The 21,597-nt window shown below is 46.3% G+C and overlaps 16 non-coding genes and 1 pseudogene across 16 annotated transcripts; 9 read left to right on the plus strand and 8 right to left on the minus strand.

The window, feature by feature from the left end:
- Positions 1–2,086: 2,086 nt before the first annotated feature.
- LOC135034327 (U1 spliceosomal RNA) lies at positions 2,087–2,250 on the plus strand. Its single transcript, XR_010229574.1, has one exon. It is a non-coding gene; the product is annotated as a U1 spliceosomal RNA (small nuclear RNA).
- A 152-nt stretch (positions 2,251–2,402) lies between these two features.
- Positions 2,403–2,537, plus strand: LOC135034253 (U1 spliceosomal RNA; annotated as a pseudogene).
- Positions 2,538–3,239: 702 nt separating this feature from the next.
- On the plus strand, positions 3,240–3,403 carry LOC135034311 (U1 spliceosomal RNA). Its single transcript, XR_010229559.1, has one exon. It is a non-coding gene; the product is annotated as a U1 spliceosomal RNA (small nuclear RNA).
- A 152-nt stretch (positions 3,404–3,555) lies between these two features.
- On the plus strand, positions 3,556–3,718 carry LOC135034220 (U1 spliceosomal RNA). Its single transcript, XR_010229481.1, has one exon. It is a non-coding gene; the product is annotated as a U1 spliceosomal RNA (small nuclear RNA).
- Positions 3,719–4,389: 671 nt separating this feature from the next.
- On the plus strand, positions 4,390–4,553 carry LOC135034165 (U1 spliceosomal RNA). Its single transcript, XR_010229436.1, has one exon. It is a non-coding gene; the product is annotated as a U1 spliceosomal RNA (small nuclear RNA).
- A 152-nt stretch (positions 4,554–4,705) lies between these two features.
- On the plus strand, positions 4,706–4,868 carry LOC135034256 (U1 spliceosomal RNA). Its single transcript, XR_010229508.1, has one exon. It is a non-coding gene; the product is annotated as a U1 spliceosomal RNA (small nuclear RNA).
- Positions 4,869–5,539: 671 nt separating this feature from the next.
- On the plus strand, positions 5,540–5,703 carry LOC135034275 (U1 spliceosomal RNA). The gene has a single exon (XR_010229524.1). It is a non-coding gene; the product is annotated as a U1 spliceosomal RNA (small nuclear RNA).
- A 6,628-nt stretch (positions 5,704–12,331) lies between these two features.
- On the minus strand, positions 12,332–12,447 carry LOC135034269 (U5 spliceosomal RNA). The gene has a single exon (XR_010229519.1). It is a non-coding gene; the product is annotated as a U5 spliceosomal RNA (small nuclear RNA).
- A 286-nt stretch (positions 12,448–12,733) lies between these two features.
- Positions 12,734–12,849, minus strand: LOC135034289 (U5 spliceosomal RNA). Its single transcript, XR_010229538.1, has one exon. It is a non-coding gene; the product is annotated as a U5 spliceosomal RNA (small nuclear RNA).
- A 270-nt stretch (positions 12,850–13,119) lies between these two features.
- Positions 13,120–13,235, minus strand: LOC135034271 (U5 spliceosomal RNA). The gene has a single exon (XR_010229521.1). It is a non-coding gene; the product is annotated as a U5 spliceosomal RNA (small nuclear RNA).
- A 144-nt stretch (positions 13,236–13,379) lies between these two features.
- Positions 13,380–13,543, plus strand: LOC135034268 (U1 spliceosomal RNA). The gene has a single exon (XR_010229518.1). It is a non-coding gene; the product is annotated as a U1 spliceosomal RNA (small nuclear RNA).
- A 4,820-nt stretch (positions 13,544–18,363) lies between these two features.
- On the minus strand, positions 18,364–18,476 carry LOC135034297 (U5 spliceosomal RNA). Its single transcript, XR_010229545.1, has one exon. It is a non-coding gene; the product is annotated as a U5 spliceosomal RNA (small nuclear RNA).
- Positions 18,477–18,751: 275 nt separating this feature from the next.
- LOC135034285 (U5 spliceosomal RNA) lies at positions 18,752–18,867 on the minus strand. The gene has a single exon (XR_010229534.1). It is a non-coding gene; the product is annotated as a U5 spliceosomal RNA (small nuclear RNA).
- Positions 18,868–19,142: 275 nt separating this feature from the next.
- Positions 19,143–19,258, minus strand: LOC135034279 (U5 spliceosomal RNA). The gene has a single exon (XR_010229528.1). It is a non-coding gene; the product is annotated as a U5 spliceosomal RNA (small nuclear RNA).
- Positions 19,259–19,544: 286 nt separating this feature from the next.
- LOC135034288 (U5 spliceosomal RNA) lies at positions 19,545–19,660 on the minus strand. Its single transcript, XR_010229537.1, has one exon. It is a non-coding gene; the product is annotated as a U5 spliceosomal RNA (small nuclear RNA).
- A 270-nt stretch (positions 19,661–19,930) lies between these two features.
- LOC135034272 (U5 spliceosomal RNA) lies at positions 19,931–20,046 on the minus strand. The gene has a single exon (XR_010229522.1). It is a non-coding gene; the product is annotated as a U5 spliceosomal RNA (small nuclear RNA).
- Positions 20,047–20,190: 144 nt separating this feature from the next.
- LOC135034281 (U1 spliceosomal RNA) lies at positions 20,191–20,354 on the plus strand. The gene has a single exon (XR_010229530.1). It is a non-coding gene; the product is annotated as a U1 spliceosomal RNA (small nuclear RNA).
- The last annotated feature ends 1,243 nt before the right edge of the window (positions 20,355–21,597 follow it).

The raw sequence follows: 21,597 nt of genomic DNA on the forward strand, positions 1-21,597 counted from the left end.
GCAGCTCTGGAGCTGTTACAGTGCCAAGCTGCTGCAAGAAATCAGCTTGAATGCTTCAGGGGCTGGGGCATGGCCAACATGAGCCCCACACCGAAGGAGGGTGGGGGTGTTTAATGCGAACTAAGGGTCATCCAAGCGCCGCAAAAGGCCGGCATGCCCTGCATACCCCTTTTCTCTTTTCATATGCAGATGAGGGTTCCAGCCAACTTTGGCCCACTGCTTGGATGACATCACTGTATGCAAATCCGTCTTCTGCAGACCTTCCCCCAGGAATGCTTGTACTAGTTGTTGCATTTGGTTTGTTGTTTGGGGGTGCTTCAGTATTAGGCAGCCTTCTGCCCTCCCATGTTCATCTGAAAATATGTGTTCTCACTGCAGTTGTTGTCCCCAGATGGGAGTTCCCTTGTGCTGCCTCAGTTGAATCTCCTTTACTCTAAAACTTGTAAAACTTAGCAAAAGTGTTTACTAAATAGCTGCTCGGCAAAGTTGCAATGCCGAGACTCCCCGACCAGCTGCCCAGGATGAACCCACCTTTCTAGTAGAATGGGTCTTCACCTAATTCAGTAACGGCAATCCTGCCGTGGAATGAGCATGCTGAATCTTACCACAGATCCAGCGCATAATGGTCTACATGGAAGCAGGACACCCAATCCTGTTGGGAGCATACAGGACAAACAGAGCCTCTGTTTTCCTAATCTGAACAGTTCTGGTGACATAAATTTTCAAAGTTCTGACCACAGCCAGAGACTTTGACTCAACGAAGGTGTCAGTGGCCAAAGGCACCATGTGGAAAGATGAACCACCTTCGGCAGAAATTGTTGACGTGTCCTCAATTCTGCTCTATCTTCATGAAAGATCAAATAAAGGCTCTTGTGATACTGCATGGTTTGTACTGTTTTCCATGTGCTCCCAGATCTTTCAAGAAAGAAGCATGGTCAAGAAAGTTCTGTTTGAAAAGAAACAACATTTACTGTCATTGTTATAGAATTTGGGAGAAAAAACAAGAAGAAATCTGCACTGTTGACGCACTGGACAGAATGAATGAATCATAAAATATAACCTTTATTAAGTATGTATTAAAATTGGATAAATATTAATATTATTATCCCAAACTGCAGTGAAACATAAAGGTTAAAATCACAGAACTAACATACATGTGCATAAGAAGAATAAAGAGATGTGAAAAAAAGGTTTAAAAAGCGTGTCCGTGTGTGATTATTTTTGAAGGCACAACCCTGGCGGGGTTGTTTATATAGATATATATGTTGCTAATAATCACTTTCTAGCGTAATGTTATTAAATAGCTGTTAGTATCTATGTCGTCAGGTACCACTGGGTCGTATCCTATATACTCATGTGGGAAACTTGACTGCATAATTTGTGTTTCCCCTGGTCGGCTCTCGTATAATTCAGATCTCTTTGTCTCAGGTCTCTCTCCAGCCTAGTTTGCTGTCTGTTTCCACTTCTCTTTTCTTGAGCCGCTGCCTTCTATGCCCTTGTGCACTCTCCTGACTTCTCCTGTCTGCTTACTTTGTGCCTTCCAACGCACAATGCAAACTACAGGTAGTGCTGCAGGGCCCACACCCTTTTACTTGCCTTACAGAGCAGCTCTGGAGCTGTTACAGTGCCCAGCTGCAGCAAGAAATCAGCTTGAATGCTTCAGGGGCTGGGGCATAGCCAACATGAGCCCCACACCGACGGAGGGTGGAGGTGTTTAATGCAAACTAGGGGTCAGCCAAGCGCCGCAAAAGGCCGCCATGCCCTGCATGCCCCTTTTCTCTTTTCATATGCAGACGAGGGTTGAAGCCAACTTTGACCCACTGCTTGGATGACATCACCATATGCAAATCCATCTGCGGCAGGCCTTCCCCCAGGAATGCTTGCACTAGTTGTTGCATTTGGTTTGTTGTTTGGGGGTGCTTCAGTATTAGGCAGCCTTCTGCCCTCCCATGTTCATCTGAAAATATGTGTTCTCCCTGCAGTTGTTGTCCCCAGATGAGAGTTCCCTTGTGCTGCCTCAGTTGAATCTCCTTTACTTGACAGAGATGTGCCTGAGCAGCGGCCCTCCCCAGCCCTATCCCAAATCATACTTATTTTGCATAGGAGATACCATGGTCATGAAGATTGTTCTCCCAGGGTGAGGTTCATTCATTGCGTTCTGGGTATGCTGACCTCTGTGATTTCCCCAAATGTGGGAAACTCAACTGCATTATTTGTGGTAGTGGGGGACTGTGTTTGTGCTTTCCTCTGGTCAGCTCTGGTAAAAGTCAGATTTCTTTGTCTCAGATCTTCCTCTAGCCTTGTTCTTCTTTCAAGAGTTACCTTGTGCTGCCTCAGTTGGATCTCCTTCACTTGACAGGGGGGTGCCCGAGCAGCGACCCTCCCCAGCTCTAGCCCAACTCCTACTTACCTGCCAGGTGAGATACTATGATCATGAAGTTGCTTCTCCCAGGGCAAGGCTCACCCATTGCACTCTGGGTGTGGTGCCCCTGCGATTTCCCCAAATGTGGGAAACTTGACTGCATAATTTGTGTTTCCCCTTGTCGGCTCTCATATAATTCAGATCTCTTTGTCTCAGGTCTCTCTCCAGCCTAGTTTGCTGTCTGTTTCCACTTCTTTTTTCTTGAGCCCCTCCCTTCTACACCCTTGTGCACTATCCTGACTTCTCCTCCTGTCTGCTTACTTTGTGCCTTCCGATGCACAATGCAAACTACAGGTAGTGCTGCAGGGCCCACACCCTTTTACTTGCGTTACAGAGCAGCTCTGGAGCTGTTACAGTGCCAAGCTGCTGCAAGAAATCAGCTTGAATGCTTCAGGGGCTGGGGCATGGCCAACATGAGCCCCACACCGAAGGAGGGTGGGGGTGTTTAATGCGAACTAAGGGTCATCCAAGCGCCGCAAAAGGCCGCCATGCCCTGCATACCCCTTTTCTCTTTTCATATGCAGATGAGGGTTCCAGCCAACTTTGGCCCACTGCTTGGATGACATCACTGTATGCAAATCCGTCTTCTGCAGACCTTCCCCCAGGAATGCTTGTACTAGTTGTTGCATTTGGTTTGTTGTTTGGGGGTGCTTCAGTATTAGGCAGCCTTCTGCCCTCCCATGTTCATCTGAAAATATGTGTTCTCCCGGCAGTTGTTGTCCCCAGATGAGAGTTCCTTTGTGCTGCCTCAGTTGAATCTCCTTTACTTGACAGAGATGTGCCTGAGCAGCGGCCCTCCCCAGCCCTATCCCAAATCATACTTATTTTGCATAGGAGATACCATGGTCATAAAGATTGTTCTCCCAGGGTGAGGTTCATTCATTGCATTCTGGGTATGCTGACCCCTGTGATTTCCCCAAATGTGGGAAACTCAACTGCATTATTTGTGGTAGTGGGGGACTGTGTTTGTGTTTTCCTCTGGTCAGCTCTGGTAAAAGTCAGATTTCTTTGTCTCAGATCTTCCTCTAGCCTTGTTCTTCTTTCGAGAGTTCCATTGTGCTGCCTCAGTTTGATCTCCTTCACTTGACAGGGGGGTACCCGAGCAGCGACCCTCCCCTGCTCTAGCCCAACTCCTACATACCTGCCAGGTGAGATACTATGATCATGAAGGTGCTTCTCCCAGGGCAAGGCTCACCCATTGCACTCTGGGTGTGCTGCTCCTGCGATTTCCCCAAATGTGGGAAACTTGACTGCATAATTTGTGTTTCCCCTGGTCGGCTCTCGTATAATTCAGATCTCTTTGTCTCAGGTCTCTCTCCAGCCTAGTTTGCTGTCTGTTTCCACTTCTCTTTTCTTGAGCCGCTGCCTTCTATGCCCTTGTGCACTCTCCTGACTTCTCCTGTCTGCTTACTTTGTGCCTTCCAACGCACAATGCAAACTACATGTAGTGCTGCAGGGCCCACACCCTTTTACTTGCCTTTCAGAGCAGCTCTGGAGCTGTTACAGTGCCCAGCTGCTGCAAGAAATCAGCTTGAATGCTTCAGGGGCTGGGGCATAGCCAACATGAGCCCCACACCGACGGAGGGTGGAGGTGTTTAATGCGAACTAAGGGTCATCCAAGCGCCGCAAAAGGCCGCCATGCCCTGCATACCCCTTTTTTCTTTTCATATGCAGATGAGGGTTCCAGCCAACTTTGGCCCACTGCTTGGATGACATCACCGTATGCAAATCCATCTTCTGCAGACCTTTTCCCAGGAATGCTTGTACTAGTTGTTGCATTTGGTTTGTTGTTTGGGGGTGCTTCAGTATTAGGCAGCCTTCTGCTCTCCCATGTTCATCTGAAAATATGTGTTCTCCCTGCAGTTGTTGTCCCCAGATGAGAGTTCCCTTGTGCTGCCTCAGTTGAATCTCCTTTACTTGACAGAGATGTGCCTGAGCAGCGGCCCTCCCCAGCCCTATCCCAAATCATACTTATTTTGCATAGGAGATACCATTGTCATGAAGATTGCCCTCCCAGGGTGAGGTTCATTCATTGCATTCTGGGTATGCTGACCCCTGTGATTTCCCCAAATGTGGGAAACTCGACTGCATTATTTGTGGTAGTGGGGGACTGTGTTTGTGCTTTCCTCTGGTCAGCTCTGGTAAAAGTCAGATTTCTTTGTCTCAGATCTTCCTCTAGCCTTGTTCTTTTTTCGAGAGTTTCCTTGTGCTGCATCAGTTGGATCTCCTTCACTTGACAGGGGGGTGCCCGAACAGCGACCCTCCCCAGCTCTAGCCCAACTCCTACTTACCTGCCAGGTGAGATACTATGATCAGGAAGGTGCTTCTCCCAGGGCAAGGCTCACCCAATGCACTCTGGGTGTGCTGCTCCTACGATTTCCCCAAATGTGGGACACTTGATTACATAATTTGTGTTTCCTCTGGTCGGCTCTCGTATAATTCAGATCTCTTTGTCTCAGGTCTCTCTCTAGCCTAGTTTGCTGTCTGTTTCCACTTCTCTTTTATTTAGCCGCTCCCTTCTATGCCCTTGTGCACTATCCTGACTTCTCCCGTCTGCTTACTTTGTGACTTCCAACGCACAATGCAAACTACAGGTAGTGCTGCAGGGCCCACACCCTTTTACTTGCTTTACAGAGCAGCTCTGGAGCTGTTACAGTGCCCAGCTGCCGCAAGAAATCAGCTTGAATGCTTCAGGGGCTGGGGCATAGCCAACATGAGCCCCACACCGAAGGAAGGTGGAGGTGTTTAATGCGAACTAGGGGTCATCCAAGCGCCGCAAAAGGCCGCCATGCCCTGCACACCCCATTTTTATTTTCATATGCAGACGAGGGTTGAAGCCAACTTTGACCCACTGCTTGGATGACATCACCATATGCAAATCCATCTGCTGCAGGCCTTCCCCCAGGAATGCTTGCACTAGTAGTTGCATTTGGTTTGTTGTTTGGGGGTGATTCAGTATTAGGCAGCCTTCTGCCCTCCCATGTTCATCTGAAAATATGTGTTCTCCCTGCAGTTGTTGTCCCCAGATGAGAGTTCCCTTGTGTTGCCTCAGTTGAATCTCCTTTACTTGACAGAGATGTGCCTGAGCAGCGGCCCTCCCCAGCCCTATCCCAAATCATACTTATTTTGCATAGGAGATACCATGGTCATGAAGATTGTTCTCCCAGGGTGAGGTTCATTCATTGCACTCTGGGTATGCTGACCCCTGTGATTTCCCCAAATGTGGGAAACTCGACTGCATTATTTGTGGTAGTGGGGGACTGTGTTTGTGCTTTCCTCTGGTCAGCTCTGGTAAAAGTCAGATTTCTTTGTCTCAGATCTTTCTCTAGCCTTGTTCTTCTTTCGAGAGTTCCCTTGTGCTGCCTCAGTTGGATCTCCTTCACTTGACAGGGGGTGCCCGAGCAGCAATCCTCCACAGCTCTAGCCCAACTCCTACTTACCTGCCAGGTGAGATACTATGATCTTCACTGTTAGGGCAATCAGGATGTGGAATTCCCTGCCAGGGAAGGTGGTAATGGCGGACTCTGTAATTGGATTTAAAAAAGGAATGGATACATTTCTGAATGAAAAAGCTATCCAAGGTTATAATACTTAAAATATCAACATGGTTAATCCGGGGGTAACATGAGTTATAGTAGCTAACTAGTCATAAAACATTATTCAGCAAGTATGTAGAATCATCACAACTTAAAACAGGTTGAACACGATGGGCAATTTGCCTCTATTCAACCTCAAAAACTATGTTACTATATGTTACTATATTACTATGTTACTGTAGTATACAGAACACCACAATGTAATGAGCAGTGATAGTGAGCACTGATGAGGACACTAGAACTGACACTGAGCAGCAAGATGCAGCACTGGACTATTAGTAATGTACTGTAGTATGCTGAGCACCACAATGCAGCACAAGACAATGAGCAGTGATAATGAGCACTGATGAGGATACTACTGAGAACTGACACTGAGCAGGAGAGACACACTACTAGTATTACTGAGCAGCAATAAGTAACCACTGATACTGAGCACTGATATTGAGATTTCCACTGAGAGAACATAGCCACGTCCTCTCCGCTCTCTCTTCAATGCACGAGTAAAAATGGCGGCAACGCGCAGCTCTTTATATGGAATCCGAATCTCGCGAGAATCCGACAGCGGGATGATGACATTTTCCCTTGTTCAGGTTTTCCGAGTCAGGCGGGAACAACCGAGCCTGCCTCGGACCAGTGTAAACCACGTGGAGTTCGTCGGGAATTCGGTTCTCGGAGAACCGAACCCGCTCCTCTCTACCTTATACCCATCAATTTTTTTATTTTCAATCTATGCCCCTGCAGTTTTCTGTAAGCATCTGCTTCGCTATGATGATCAACAAGTCACAAGGGCAAACACTCAGGGCTTGAGGCGTAGATCTTAGGACCAGCTGCTACAAGCATGGCAGAGGTGTCACTATCACTGGTGAAACCCAGAGAGGTGGCGAGGGAGATTGTAATGCAGTGCGCGCAGATAAGCAGTGCAATGGTAAAAAGGAGGCATGGTTTCATAGGTAGGGGCGTGGCCTGGTGGCCTGAATCTACATTTTGTTGCTCCGGGTGTCCCGGGGGTTGGGTGCTGCACCCGGGGACTAGTGTGTGAGCGGTGCTGGCTCCTGCACAGTGACAGGGCATGGCCACCCAGCATGACGCCTCCATTCTTGACCATGCTGTAATTGCAGTCGCACTGCAGTTCAGCGTGATCATAAAAAATGGTGTAGCCTCCTGCTGGTGCAGACTGTATGTGCGCGCAGGAAGCCGCCACCATTTTTGTGATCACAGCGGCTGAATGTGATGTCATACAGCCGCTGTGACCACGCCCCCTGTGTCTCCTCCGTTGCAGACCCCATTTTGAAGCCTTGCCCCCGCACCGCTCCATCCCTGTCTTGGAAATGGAGTGTTGCTGACCCCCCTCTCCCCCCCCCGCCCCGATTGACAGGCAGAGGCGATCGCATTCTCTGCGGGGTGCCGCAGAAAATGCAGGCACATGCGTATGCTCTTAGCAATTTTTGCAGTTGGATCGCTTATTGTGATTGCAATCAAACCTGAATCAGGCCCTATTACCTATCACAATGCGCTGCGGGCAGTACAAAATTGGGTTAATATAGGAGTAAAACTCCCAGACCTGTGCTCCTTAACTGTACCTGGTGGCTAGTGGAGCGGCTGCCCAGTAATCAGTGTCCACGCCAGTGCGCACACGGTCCACCCCCTACGGCCACGCTCCCCTTCATCAGCGGCCTCGTGATCCGGAAGGGCGGTGTGTGTGTGACTGACCTTAGGAAGAAACTGGAGCCTCCGCTGCAGTGACCCAGCCACCAGGGCACGGGAGTATACAGCGCCGCTGGGAGTGATGAAGCTGCAGTAAAGATGTCTATTAGACCTAGCCTGCTGCAGCCCTTGTAGATTCTCATAAAACAAGTTCTTCTTTTCTTGTCAAAATTAATAGCTAAGAATAGGCTGCCTGAGGCAGGCCCCTGTTAAGTGGCCTGCTACTGAAGGCACCAACTACAAACTGAGCTCCCTGTTCATGGAAGCGGGGTTATAGAGGAGGATGCGCTGAGCATCTTGGGAACAGTCAAAAGCTTTGAGCCGGTTGGTGCCTCAGATCAAGATCCTACTCTACACCCCAATGTGAATCCTTGTGGAGTCCAGTGTACCCCACAGAAGAAATTAATGTGTCACACCCATTGGCAGCAACCTTAGAATAGCTGCTGACGGGCACAATTGAGAAAGGAAGGGGGGGGGGGGGGCATTTGAATCCAGCACATAGATGCAATTCAAATATGTAATTTGTACCTTCCTATTTTAAAATATAATGGATGAACCTCACCCTGTGAGAACAATCTTCATGATCAAGAGATCTCATATGCAAAATAAGTATGAGTTGGGATAGGGCTGGGGAGGGTGGCTGCTCGGGCAGCCCCTCCCCCGTCAAGTTAAGGAGATTCAACTGAGGACGCACAAGGGAACTCTCGTCTGGGGACAACAACTGCAGGGAGACCACATCTGTTCAGATGAACATGGGAGGGTGGAAGGCTGCCTAATATTGAAGCACCATCAAATATCAAACCATATGCAACAACTAGTACAAGCATTCCAGGGGGAAGGTCTGCAGAAGACGGATTTGCATACGGTGATGTCATCCAAGCAGTGGGCCAAAGTTGGCTGGAACTCTCATCTGCATATGAAAAGAGAAAAGGGGCATGCAGGGCATGGCGGCCTTTTGCGGTGCTTGGATGACCCCTAGTTCGCATTAAACACCCCCACCCTCCTTTGGTGTGGGGCTCATGTTGGCCATGCCCCATCCCCTGAAGCATTCAAGCTGATTTCTTGCAGCAGCTGGGCACTGTAACAGCTCCAGAGCTGTTCTGTAAGGCAAGTAAAAGGGTGTGGGCCCTGCAGCACCACCTGTAGTTCGCATTGTGCGTTGGAAGGCACAAAGTAAGCAGACGGGAGGAGAAGTCAGGATAGTGCACAAGGGCATCCTTTTCTCTTAGTCCGTAGAGGATGCTGGGGTCACATTAAGAACCATGGGGTATAGACGGGATCCACAAGAGACATGGGCACTTTAAGACTTTCAAAGGGTGTGAACTGGCTCCTCCCTCTATGCCCCTCCTCCAGACTCCAGTTATAGGAACTGTGCCCAGGGAGACGGACATTTCGAGGAAAGGATTTATTGTTAAACTAAGGTGAGCATCTTACCAGCTCACACCTTAAGCATGCCGCAGAACGTGGCATTCAACAGAACACAAGCCAACGGCATGAACAATTGCAGCAAAAAGCTGACCAGAACCATAACACAACATGTGCATAACCACAAGTAATAACTGCAGACACAGTATGGACTGGGACGGGTGCCCAGCATCCTCTACGGACTAAGAGAAAAGGATTTACCGGTAGGTATTAAAATCCTATTTTCTCATACGACCTAGAGGATGCTGGGGTCACATTAAGAACCATGGGGTTATACCAAAGCTCTTGAACGGGTGGGAGAGTGCGTACGACTCTGCAGCACCGAATGACCCAACTTGAGGTTATCATCAGCCAAGGTATCAAACTTGTAAAACTTAGCAAAAGTGTTTACTAAATACCTGCTCGGCAAAGTTGCAATGCCGAGACTCCCCGACCAGCTGCCCAGGATGAACCCACCTTTCTAGTAGAATGGGTCTCCACCTAATTCAGTAACGGCAATCCTGCCGTGGAATGAGCATGCTGAATCTTACCACAGATCCAGCGCATAATGGTCTACATGGAAGCAGGACACCCAATCCTGTTGGGAGCATAGAGGACAAACAGAGCCTCTGTTTTCCTAATCTGAACCGTTCTGGTGACATAAATTTTCAAAGTTCTGACCACAGCCAGAGACTTTGACTCAATGAAGGTGTCAGTGGCCAAAGGCACCATGTGGAAAGATGAACCACCTTCGGCAGAAATTGTTGACGTGTCCTCAATTCTGCTCTATCTTCATGAAAGATCAAATAAAGGCTCTTGTGATACTGCATGGTTTGTACTGTTTTCCATGTGCTCCCAGATCTTTCAAGCAAGTAGCATGGTCAAGAAAGTTCTGTTTGAAAAGTAACAACATTTACTGTCATTGTTATAGAATTTGGGAGAAAAAACAAGAAGAAATCTGCACTGTTGACGCACTGGACAGAATGAATGAATCATAAAATATAACCTTTATTAAGTATGTATTAAAATTGGATAAATATTAATATTATTATCCCAAACTGCAGTGAAACATAAAGGTTAAAATCACAGAACTAACATACATGTGCATAAGAAGAATAAAGAGATGTGAAAAAAAGGTTTAAAAAGCGTGTCCGTGTGTGATTATTTTTGAAGGCACAACCCTGGCGGGGTTGTTTATATAGATATATATGTTGCTAATAATCACTTTCTAGCGTAATGTTATTAAATAGCTGTTAGTATCTATGTCGTCAGGTACCACTGGGTCGTATCCTATATACTCCCTTCACTCAATAGGGGTTACCTCCCGGGAAGCCATCCCCATTGGCGAATTTGTGGGGGTGATTGAGTATAACCGGTAAGCTAACCTCCAATTTGTGGGGTGCTTAGGTAGATGGGGATCACTTATTTCTCTGTGTCCCCTAAGACTATATTCCTAAATTCAATACCATAGGGGGATAGCTTTCTATATCGGATAAGGAATCACTTGATAGGGAAATCTCTATGCATCATGGAAAGATCATATTTATTAATATCCATACTAAAAAAATGATGAATAGCTTTAATTTAGCTGTTTAGATATAGTTAATTGGCGAGATATACCAACAGGTGCGGTTGCCTTAAGGAATATGGCAATTCCAATATAAATAGCAGCCCTCCTTCATATAATCAGCCAGATCTTATTAAATCTGGTCCAGATATAGCCGTTCAGATATACTTAATTGACAACATATATCAATCGGTGGGGTTGCCTTAAGGAATATAGCAATTCCAATTCTCATATAAATAGCAACCTTCCTTCATATATTCAGCCAGATCTTATTTAATCTGATCTAGGCGTAGGCAATAATGCTTTCCTTAGAGGTATAGCCACCTCAATTCTTATTAGGAAGCAAAGTGTCTGTCATAATGGTTTATCCAATTCATCTAAGAAATAATATATTCCATGTGTCAGAGATTCATTACTCTCTATTTACACTGTTAAATAGTTAATTCTTATTATGTTACAGTGTAATGAAATTATCATATAGGGAGATGTGGCAATTCCATGTGCTATATATATAATAACCCTTAGTGGTCCAGATTCCACAATGAGGAATTTTCTTATAAACCGCTGAAACACACAGCTGTTTGACTGACTTCCAAATATATCTATCTCACTTTGTAACAGTCTTATGATAGAGAAACTGTTACATATTCGGTCACTTAGTTATCTAAAGGTAAACAGACTCAGTGTGAGGGTAATATAATATATCAAATGCGCTGTCAATAATCGTGGTAACTGGTGTAATAATGTGGTATATTGAGTATGCTAGTAAGGCATATAACTGCTCTCCAGCCTTTAAGTGTTACCAATCAATTTGTTACACTGTAAAGGATTTATGGTGTCCTGTTAGGACATGCAGCTGCTAGGCTGACTCAAAGATTTATCCATTTGTAACAATTATGTAACAGTTATATACATGTTACTGGTATTACATAGAAATAGTATGACACAGGCCAGCAGTCCCATGTGTCTAGATTCCACAATAGGAGATTTTCTTTGTCTTATAAACTGCTGGAACACACAGCTGCTAGACTGACTTCAAATATATATATTACTTTGTAACAGTCTTATAGTAAAGAGACTGTTACACACTGTCATTTAGTTATCTCAAGGTTAGCAGATTCTGTGTGAGGATAGTGTTCTGTTAGAACATGCAGCTGCTAGGCTGACTCATAGAAAATGTATCCATTTGTAACAAATGACACATACAGCATTAAATTAATATCTATAGCAGCCCATGTGACATCTCTACTCTTATCATAATTGTCTGGTTATTGCCAATCTGGACAGCAGGAGTGATATATATTCACTAGTCCCAATATCCCATCATATAAATATACCCACACTGATATACTTTCTTATCAAGAGTTATTAGTAGCTATCTGTATGCACTTTAGACATTGTAATTGCTAAGTGACATCATATCTAGTGTATTCCTTTCTTATAGCTCAGCTTCTACTCCCTATTAGTGGAGACTAACAGCTAACATCATAATCATATATTTTTGTTTTATAACATTTCACATGAGTCAAATACACGCGGACACGCCGTGCCCTACACGCGTGTTTCACTGCATCTATGGCAACTTACATTAAAGCTAACAAGAAAGCACACTCGTTCTGTCTTTAAACTGATAAAAGAAACCCCAATAATATGGGGCATACAAAAATTGAGATAAAACTCAGTTTTGCTCCTCTCCACGGAAATCTTTAGTAAAAGGCGAAAGATTTGTTCGTTCTGAAGAGAAACCAGAGCATGACCAAGATTCCACCTGTCGCCTGAGTGCCATGCCAGCAGTCCTCATTCAGCTCAAAGTGAGCACCCAATATGAAAGAAAGAAAGCAGATTTCTCACCAGGCTTCCCCTTGCTATAAGCATGGTTTGTACTCTTTTCCATGTGCTCCCAGATCTTTCAAGCAATTAGTATGGTCAAGAAAGTTCTGCTTGAAAAGAAACAGACATTTACTGTCATTGTTATACAAATAAACTTACATTAAAGCCAACAAGAAAGCACACTCGTTCTGTCTTTAAACTGATAAAAGAAACCCCAATAATATGGGGCATGCAAAAATTGAGATAAAACTCAGTTTTGCTCCTCTCCACGGAAATCTTTAATAAAAGGCGAAAGATTTGTTCATTCTGAAAAAAAACCAGAGCATGACCAAGATTCCACCTGTCGCCTGAGTGCCATGCCAGCAGTCCTCATTCAGATCAAAGTGAGCGCCCAATTTGAAAGAAAGCAGATTTCTCACCTGGCTTCTCCTTGCTATAAGCATGGTTTGTACTGTATTCCATGTGCTCCCAGATCTTTCAAGCAAGTAGCATGGTCAAGAAAGTTCTGTTTGAAAAGAAACAAACATTTACTGTAATTTCTATGCAAATGAGCTTTCATTAAAGCACACTCATTCTATCTTTAAACCGATAAAAGAAACCCCAAAAAGATGGGGCATGCAAAAATTGAGGTAAAACTCAGTTTTGCTCCTCTCCACGGAAATCTTTAGTAAAAGGCGAAAGATTTGTTCGTTCTGAAGAGAAACCAGAGCATGACCAAGATTTTCATCTGAAAATATGTGTTCTCCCTGCAGTTGTTGTCCCCAGATGAGAGTTCCCTTGTGCTGCCTCAGTTGAATCTCCTTTACTTGACAGAGATGTGCCTGAGCAGCGGCCCTCCCCAGCCCTATCCCAAATCATACTTATTTTGCATAGGAGATACCATGGTCATGAAGATTGTTCTCCCAGGGTGAGGTTCATTCATTGCATTCTGGGTATGCTGACCCCTGTGATTTCCCCAAATGTGGGAAACTCGACTGCATTATTTGTGGTAGTGGGGGACTGTGTTTGTGCTTTCCTCTGGTCAGCTCTGGTAAAAGTCAGATTTCTTTGTCTCAGATCTTCCTCTAGCCTTGTTCTTCTTTCGAGAGTTCCCTTGTGCTGCCTCAGTTGGATCTCCTTCACTTGACAGGGGGTGCCCGAGCAGCAATCCTCCACAGCTCTAGCCCAACTCCTACTTACCTGCCAGGTGAGATACTATGATCTTCACTGTTAGGGCAATCAGGATGTGGAATTCCCTGCCAGGGAAGGTGGTAATGGCGGACTCTGTAATTGGATTTAAAAAAGGAATGGATACATTTCTGAATGAAAAAGCTATCCAAGGTTATAATACTTAAAATATCAACATGGTTAATCCGGGGGTAACATGAGTTATAGTAGCTAACTAGTCATAAAACATTATTCAGCAAGTATGTAGAATCATCACAACTTAAAACAGGTTGAACACGATGGGCAATTTGCCTCTATTCAACCTCAAAAACTATGTTACTATATGTTACTATATTACTATGTTACTGTAGTATACAGAAAACCAAAATGCAATGAACAGTGATAGTGAGCACTGATGAGGATACTAGAACTGACACTGAGCAGCAAGATGCAGCACTGGACTATTAGTAATGTACTGTAGTATGCTGAGCACCACAATGCAGCACAAGACAATGAGCAGTGATACTGAGCACTGATGAGGATACTACTGAGAACTGACACTGAGCAGGAGAGACACACTACTAGTATTACTGAGCAGCAATAAGTAACCACTGATACTGAGCACTGATATTGAGATTTCCACTGAGAGAACATAGCCACGTCCATTCCGCTCTCTCTTCAATGCACGAGTAAAAATGGCGGCAACGCGCAGCTCTTTATATGGAATCCGAATCTCGCGAGAATCCGACAGCGGGATGATGACATTTTCCCTTGTTCAGGTTTTCCGAGTCAGGCGGGAATAACCGAGCCTGCCTCGGACCAGTATAAACCACGTGGAGTACGTGGGGAATTCGGTTCTCGGAGAACCGAACCCGCTCCTCTCTACCTTATACCCATCAATTTTTTTATTTTCAATCTAAGCCCCTGCAGTTTTCTGTAAGCATCTGCTTCGCTATGATGATCAACAAGTCACAAGGGTAAACACTCAGGGCTTGAGGCGTAGATCTTAGGACCAGCTGCTACAAGCATGGCAGAGGTGTCACTATTACTGGTGACACCCAGAGAGGTGGCGAGGGAGATTGTAATGCAGTGCGCGCAGATAAGCAGCGCAATGGTAAAAAGGAGGCATGGTTTCATAGGTAGGGGCGTGGCCTGGTGGCCTGAATCTACATTTTGTTGCTCCGGGTGTCCCGGGGGTTGGGGGCTGCACCCGGGGACTAGTGTGTGAGCGGTGCTGGCTCCTGCACAGTGAAAAGGCATGGCCACCCAGCATGACGCCTCCCTTCTTGACCATGCTGTAATTGCAGTCGCACTGCAGTTCAGCGTGATCATAAAAAATGGTGTAGCCTCCTGCTGGTGCAGACTGTATGTGCGCGCAGGAAGCCGCCACCATTTTTGTGATCACAGCGGCTGAATGTGATGTCATACAGCCGCTGTGACCACGCCCCCTGTGTCTCCTCCGTTGCAGACCCCATTTTGAAGCCTTGCACCCACACCGCTCCATCCCTGACTTGGAAATGGAGTGTTGCTGACCCACCTATCTCCCCCCCCCGCCCCGATTGACAGGCAGAGGCGATCGCATTCTCTGCGGGGTGCCGCAGAAAATGCAGGCACATGCGTATGCTCTTAGCAATTTTTGCTGTTGGATCGCTTATTGTGATTGCAATCCAACCTGAATCAGGCCCTATTACCTATCACAATGCGCTGCGGGCAGTACAAAATTGGGTTAATATAGGAGAAAAAACCCCAGACCTGTGCTCCTTAACTGTACCTGGTGGCTAGTGGAGCGGCTGCCCAGTAATCAGTGTCCACGCCAGTGCGCACACGGTCCACCCCCTACGGCCACGCTCCCCTTCATCAGCGGCCTCGTGATCCGGAAGGGTGGTGTGTGTGTGACTGACCTTAGGATGAAACCGGAGCCTCCGCTGCAGTGACCCAGCAACCAGGGCACGGGAGTATACAGCGCCGCTGGGAGTGATGAAGCTGCAGTAAAGATGTCTATTAGACCTAGCCTGCTGCAGCCCTTGTAGATTCTCATAAAACAAGTTCTTCTTTTCTTGTCAAAATTTATAGCTAAGAATAGGCTGCCTGAGGCAGGCCCCTGTTAAGTGGCCTGCTACTGAAGGCACCAACTACAAACTGAGCTCCCTGTTCATGGAAGCGGGGTTATAGAGGAGAATGCACTGAGCATCTTGGGAACAGTCAAAAGCTTTGAGCCGGTTGGTGCCTCAGATCAAGATCCTACTCTACACCCCAATGTGAATCCTTGTGGAGTCCAGTGTACCCCACAGAAGAAATTAATGTGTCACACCCATTGGCAGCAACCTTAGAATAGCTGCTGACGGGCACAATTGAGAATGGAAGGGGGGGGGAACATTTGAATCCAGCACATAAATGCAATTCAAATATGTAATTTGTACCTTCCTATTTTAAAATATAATGGATGAACCTCACCCTGTGAGAACAATCTTCATGATCAAGAAATCTCATATGCAAAATAAGTATGAGTTGGGATAGGGCTGGGGAGGGTGTCTGCTCTGGCAGCCCCTCCCCCGTCAAGTTAAGGAGATTCAACTGAGGAAGCACAAGGGAACTCTCGTCTGGGGACAACAACTGCAGGGAGACCACATCTTTTCAGATGAACATGGGAGGGCGGAAGGCTGCCTAATACTGAAGCACCATCAAATATCAAACCATATGCAACATCTAGTACAAGCATTCCTGGGGGAAGGTCTGCAGCAGACGGATTTGCATACAGTGATGTTATCCAAGCAGTGGGCCAAAGTTGGCTGGAACCCTCATCTGCATATGAAAAGAGAAAAGGGGCGTGCAGGGCATGGCGGCCTTTTGCAGTGCTTGGATGACCCCTAGTTCTCATTAAACACCCCCACCCTCCTTTGATGTGGGGCTCATGTTGGCCATGCCCCATCCCCTGAAGCATTCAAGCTGATTTCTTGCAGCAGCTGGGCACTGTAACAGCTCCAGAGCTGTTCTGTAAGGCAAGTAAAAGGGTGTGGGCCCTGCAGCACCACCTGTAGTTCGCATTGTGCGTTGGAAGGCACAAAGTAAGCAGACGGGAGGAGAAGTCAGGATAGTGCGCAAGGGCATCCTTTTCTCTTAGTCCGTAGAGGATGCTGGGGTCACATTAAGAACCATGGGGTATAGACGGGATCCGCAAGAGACATGGGCACTTTAAGACTATCAAAGGGTGTGAACTGGCTCCTCCCTCTATGCCCCTCCTCCAGACTCCAGTTATAGGAACTGTGGCCAGGGAGACGGACATTTCGAGGAAAGGATTTATTGTTAAACTAAGGTGAGCATCTTACCAGCTCACATCTTAAGCATGCCGCAGAACGTGGCATTCAACAGAACACAAGCCAACGGCATGAACAATTGCAGCAAAAAGCTGACCAGAACCATAACACAACATGTGTATAACCACAAGTAATAACTGCAGACACAGTATGGACTGGGACGGGTGCCCAGCATCCTCTACAGACTAAGAGAAAAGGATTTACCGGTAGGTATTAAAATCCTATTTTCTCATACGACCTAGAGGATGCTGGGGTCACATTAAGAACCATGGGGTTATACCAAAGCTCTTGAACGGGTGGAAGAGTGCGTACGACTCTGCAGCACCGAATGACCCAACTTGAGGTTATCATCGGCCAAGGTATCAAACTTGTAAAACTTAGCAAAAGTGTTTACTAAATAGCTGCTCGGCAAAGTTGCAATGCCGAGACTCCCCGACCAGCTGCCCAGGATGAACCCAGCTTTCTAGTAGAATGGGTCTTCACCTAATTCAATAACGGCAATCCTGCCGTGGAATGAGCATGCTGAATCTTACCACAGATCCAGCGCATAATGGTCTGCATGGAAGCAGGACACCCAATCCTGTTGGGAGCATACAGGACAAACAGAGCCTCTGTTTTCCTAATCTGAACCGTTCTGGTGACATAAATTTTCAAAGTTCTGACCACAGCCAGAGACTTTGACTCAACGAAGGTGTCAGTGGCCAAAGGCACCATGTGGAAAGATGAACCACCTTCGGCAGAAATTGTTGACGTGTCCTCAATTCTGCTCTATCTTCATGAAAGATCAAATAAAGGCTCTTGTGATACTGCATGGTTTGTACTGTTTTCCATGTGCTCCCAGATCTTTCAAGCAAGTAGCATGGTCCAGAAAGTCCTGTTTGAAAAGAAACAAACATTTACTGTCATTGTTATGCAAATAAACTTACATTAAAGCTAACAAGAAAGCACACTCGTTCTGTCTTTAAACTGATAAAAGAAACCCCAATAATATGGGCATACCTCCCAACTTTGTCGGCTCGCATAGAGGGACACACGCGCGGCGAAGTCGCGCGCGCTCCCAAAAAGGGCGTGGCCTAAGTAAAAGGGGGTGTGGCTTCGCGGGAGGACCCGCGATCGCGAGTCACGCCCCCGTTTTCGGCACTGAGGGGGCATGCCCAGCGCTCTGTGAGCCGCTGGCATGCCACCTCTCCCTCTGACTTCAGTGAATAGACGCTGTGCGCATGCGCACAGCGTCTATTCACCGCTGCTCTGCTAAGCAGGGCAGCGACAGACAGAGCCTCCCAACTGTCCTCCCCACCGCGGGACACTGCGGCCCGCAGGTGGGACAGCGGGACAGTCCCCAAAAAACGGGACTGTCCCGCGAAAATCGGGACAGTTGGGAGGTATGATATGGGGCATGCAAAAATTGAGATAAAACTCAGTTTTGCTACTCTCCACGGAAATCTTTAATAAAAGGCGAAATATTTGTTAGTTCTGAAGAGAAACCAGAGCATGACCAAGATTCCACGTGTCGCCTGAGTGCCATGCCAGCAGTTCTCATTCAGCTGAAAGTGAGCACCCAATTTGAATGAAAGAAAGCAGATTTCTCACCAGGCTTCCCCTTGCTATAAACATGGTTTGTACTCTTTTCCATGTGCTCCCAGATCTTTCAAGCAATTAGTGTGGTCAAGAAAGTTCTGTTTGAAAAGAAACAAACATTTAATGTAATTTCTATGCAAATGAGCTTACATTAAAGCACACTCGTTCTATCTTTAAACAGATAAAATAAAACCCCAATAAGATGGGGCAAGGAAAAAATGAGATAAAACTCAGTTTTGCTCCTCTCCACGGAAATCTTTAGTAAAAGGCGAAAGATTTGTTCGTTCTGAAGAGAAACCAGAGCATGACCAAGATTCCACCTGTCGCCTGAGTGCCATGCCAGCAGTTCTCATTCAGCTCAAAGTGAGCACCCAATTTGAAAGAAAGAAAGCAGATTTCTCACCAGGCTTCCCCTAGCTATAAACATGGTTTGTACTCTTTTCCATGTGTTCCCAGATCTTTCAAGCAATTAGTATAGTCAAGAAAGTTCTGTTTGAAAAGAAACAAACATTTACTGTCATTTCTATGCAAATGAGCTTACATTAAAGCACACTCGTTCTATCTTTAAACCGATAAAATAAAACCCCAATAAGATGGGGCATGCAAAATTTGAGATAAAACTCAGTTTTGCTCCTCTCCACGGAAATCTTTAGTAAAAGGCGAAAGATTTGTTCGTTCTGAAGAGAAACCAGAGCATGACCAAGATTCCACCTGTCGCCTGAGTGCCATGCCAGCAGTCCTCATTCAGCTCAAAGTGAGCACCCAATTTGAAAGAAAGAAAGCAGATTTCTCACCAGGCTTCCCCTTGCTATAAGCATGGTTTGTACTCTTTTCCATGTGCTCCCAGATCTTTCAAGCAATTAGTATGGTCAAGAAAGTTCTGCTTGAAAAGAAACAGACATTTACTGTCATTGTTATACAAATAAACTTACATTAAAGCTAACAAGAAAGCACACTCGTTCTGTCTTTAAACTGATAAAAGAAACCCCAATAATATGGGGCATGCAAAAATTGAGATAAAACTCAGTTTTGCTCCTCTCCACGGAAATCTTTAATAAAAGGCGAAAGATTTGCTCATTCTGAAGAGAAACCAGAGCATGACCAAGATTCCACCTGTCGCCTGAGTGCCATGCCAGCAGTCCTCATTCAGATCAAAGTGAGCGCCCAATTTGAAAGAAAGCAGATTTCTCACCTGGCTTCTCCTTGCTTTAAGCATGGTTTGTACTGTATTCCATGTGCTCCCAGATCTTTCAAGCAAGTAGCATGGTCAAGAAAGTTCTGTTTGAAAAGAAACAAACATTTACTGTAATTTCTATGCAAATGAGCTTTCATTAAAGCACACTCATTCTATCTTTAAACCGATAAAAGAAACCCCAAAAAGATGGGGCATGCAAAAATTGAGGTAAAACTCAGTTTTGCTCCTCTCCACGGAAATCTTTAGTAAAAGGCGAAAGATTTGTTCGTTCTGAAGAGAAACCAGAGCATGACCAAGATTTTCATCTGAAAATATGTGTTCTCCCTGCAGTTGTTGTCCCCAGATGAGAGTTCCCTTGTGCTGCCTCAGTTGAATCTCCTTTACTTGACAGAGATGTGCCTGAGCAGCGGCCCTCCCCAGCCCTATCCCAAATCATACTTATTTTGCATAGGAGATACCATGGTCATGAAGATTGTTCTCCCAGGGTGAGGTTCATTCATTGCATTCTGGGTATGCTGACCCCTGTGATTTCCCCAAATGTGGGAAACTCGACTGCATTATTTGTGGTAGTGGGGGACTGTGTTTGTGCTTTCCTCTGGTCAGCTCTGGTAAAAGTCAGATTTCTTTGTCTCAGATCTTCCTCTAGCCTTGTTCTTCTTTCGAGAGTTCCCTTGTGCTGCCTCAGTTGGATCTCCTTCACTTGACAGGGGGTGCCCGAGCAGCAATCCTCCACAGTAGTTCGCATTGTGCGTTGGAAGGCACAAAGTAAGCAGAAAGGAGGAGAAGTCAGGATAGTGCGCAAGGGCATAGAAGGGAGCGGCTCAAGAAAAGAGAAGTGGAAACAGACAGCAAACTAGGCTGGAGAGAGACCTGAGACAAAGAGATCTGAATTATACGAGAGCCGACCAGGGGAAACACAAATTATGCAGTAATTGAGGTCTGGAGGAGGGGCATAGAGGGAGGAGCCAGTGCACACCCAGATCTAAAGTCTTTCTTAAAGTGCCCATGTCTCCTGCGGAGCCCGTCTATCCCCCATGGTCCTTACGGAGTCCCCAGCATCCTCTAGGACGTAAGAGAAAAATTATGCTGGCAGAAAAATCCAATTGAGTGATTAAACAGTTCCAGAGCTGCTCTGTAAGGCAAGTAAAAGGGTGTGGGCCCTGCAGCACTACCTGTAGTTTGCATTGTGCATTGGAAGCCTAGTTTGCTGTCTGTTTCCACTTCTTTTTTCTTGAGCCCCTCCCGTCTATACCCTTGTGCACTATCCTGACTTCTCCTCCCGTCTGCTTACTTTGTGCCTTCCAATGCACAATGCAAACTACAGGTAGTGCTGCAGGGCCCACACCCTTTTACTTGCCTTACAGAGCAGCTCTTGAGCTGTTACAGTGCCCAGCTGCTGCAAGAAATCAGCGTGAATGCTTCAGGGGCTGGGGCATGGCCAACATGAGCCCCACACCGAAGGAGGGTGGGGGTGTTTAATGCGAACTAGGGGTCTCGCACAATGCAAACTACAGGTAGTGCTGCAGGGCCCACACCCTTTTACTTGCCTTACAGAGCAGCTCTGGAGCTGTTACAGTGCCCAGCTGCTGCAAGAAATCAGCTTGAATGCTTCAGGGGCTGGGGCATAGCCAACATGAGCCCCACACAGACGGAGGGTGGAGGTGTTTAATGCGAACTAAGGGTCATCCAAGTGCCGCAAAAGGCCGCCATGCCCTGCACGCCCCTTTTCTCTTTTCACATGCAGATGAGGGTTGAAGCCAACTTTGACCCACTGCTTGGATGACATCACCATATGCAAATCCATCTGCTGCAGGCCTTCCCCCAGGAATGCTTGCACTAGT

This window comes from Pseudophryne corroboree, unplaced genomic scaffold (genome assembly GCF_028390025.1).
Source record: "Pseudophryne corroboree isolate aPseCor3 unplaced genomic scaffold, aPseCor3.hap2 scaffold_580, whole genome shotgun sequence".
Lineage (NCBI taxonomy): Eukaryota > Metazoa > Chordata > Amphibia > Anura > Myobatrachidae > Pseudophryne > Pseudophryne corroboree.